The sequence below is a fragment of the Citrus clementina genome, unplaced genomic scaffold (assembly GCF_000493195.1).
Source record: "Citrus clementina cultivar Clemenules unplaced genomic scaffold, Citrus_clementina_v1.0 scaffold_3, whole genome shotgun sequence".
Lineage (NCBI taxonomy): Eukaryota > Viridiplantae > Streptophyta > Magnoliopsida > Sapindales > Rutaceae > Citrus > Citrus x clementina.
In genome coordinates, this window is record NW_006262339.1 from 21,379,477 (window position 1) to 21,381,309 (window position 1,833).

Genomic DNA, 1,833 nt, shown 5'->3' on the forward strand with positions numbered 1-1,833 from the left:
GTAATATAGAACACTTAAAAAATCAATTTAAACATATTCCACACACTAGCAATAGTCAACAAAATTTCATAGTAGTCCTCTTACTTAACTTAAGACAAGACCTAGAAGTCAATATTGAAAAGCTAAAAGAACTAGTTCTAGGACTAGGAAAATTCTTCGAAACTAGTAATATTAACACGTTAAGAAGAAATTTAGATTATATTAAAGAATTAGTAGCATATTTTAATATTCAAATTAAAAGATTCCCTAGCAAGAAATAAATAATAGAATTAATATGATTATTAGACATAAAAACACCTAATCCAGTAGAACCAGAAATTAACAACCTTGTAGAAAGTTTAAAAGTAAAAATAGAAAATATTAAATTTACATAGAGAGATTTACAAATACAATTAGATGCCATAAAATTAATAGTCAGTGAATGAATTCAGAAAAAATATTAATCAAACCTTTAGCAAAATTAAAATATGACATACCACATCTAAATCCAGTAAGTTATAACTTTAAAGAATTTAGTTAAGAAAATAATAGTATCCAGCAAGCACAAACCAATACTATTATTAAATTATTAGTCAAAATCAGTAATAAGTTAGAAGACATAGACAATAGACTTAGTAAATTAGAAAATAATTTTTAAATATTTAGAAAGAATAAAGAATCCGTATCAAACCTAAAACTTAGCAACTCATTAGATAATTTAGATAAAGAACTAGACATATTAACCAATAGAGTAGAAAATTTAAATTTAAGTGGACCAATCTTAGCACCTAGAACCGTAGACATTAAAGATATTTTAGGACCTAAAGTAATATTAAAAAGAAATGAAATAGTAGAATCGATGTAAATATGGTAGAAAGACTTAAAAGATCTTTATCATTTTCTAGTAGAGGAAAATAAATTATAGAAAGAACTGAAAACATAATAGATGAACAAGATCCAGATAAATTATTAGAAAGAGGATTTGAAAAATTAGAAGAAAAAAAAGATTATATAATGAAGGATTAATGTCAAAAGTAAATAATAGTTTACATATTTATACAAATGAAACTAAATTATCAGTAGTAAATAAAAGAGAAGAATTAACATTAATCAGTCCAATAGGTAGAGACTATCTTAGAAAACAAAATTACAATGGCATACATTGGGAATAATAGTTATAGGAATTCTTAGTCAGGCTAGAGAAGGACTGGACATAAAGGCTCATTTACATCTATATTATAGTAGCTTTTATGACCATGAACAAGCTCAAATAACCAGTGGAAAAGTAGACTTAAAAAATAAAGTAGCTGTAGTAGGATGTATGCTTAATATAGACATATAAAAAGTGTACAAACTAAAGGTTACAAAATGAATGCAGGATATAAAAACCTTACAGTTAATACATTTTTTCTAGAAAAATTGTATAATGAATATCATAATAAATTTAGATTTGAAAGTAAAAAGATAGTCGATTGTTTTAAAAGCCAATATGTAGAAACAGTAGTACCTAAGAAATCAAGTAGTAGTGAATTAAATGGATTAGAATTGATATTACCTAAATTAGAACAAGATAATGTGATAGAAGTTCCAAAAACAAGCTATACATATATAAATAGATAAAAGAGAAATTTACAACCTTCCACCTGTTTGTTTTACATTTTTCAAAAATACACAAACACTTGTTTTTTCAACGCGCCACCTAAAGTTTACTTTTTGTTGCATTCGTCCACTTCCATCTAATTTCTGTTAGCGAATTTAACAGAATGACCTTTTTACCCCTCAAAATTACAATTTAACCCAAAATAAATAGAAATTGGAGATAAATTGGATGGATTTGAATTTTTTCCAAGGCGG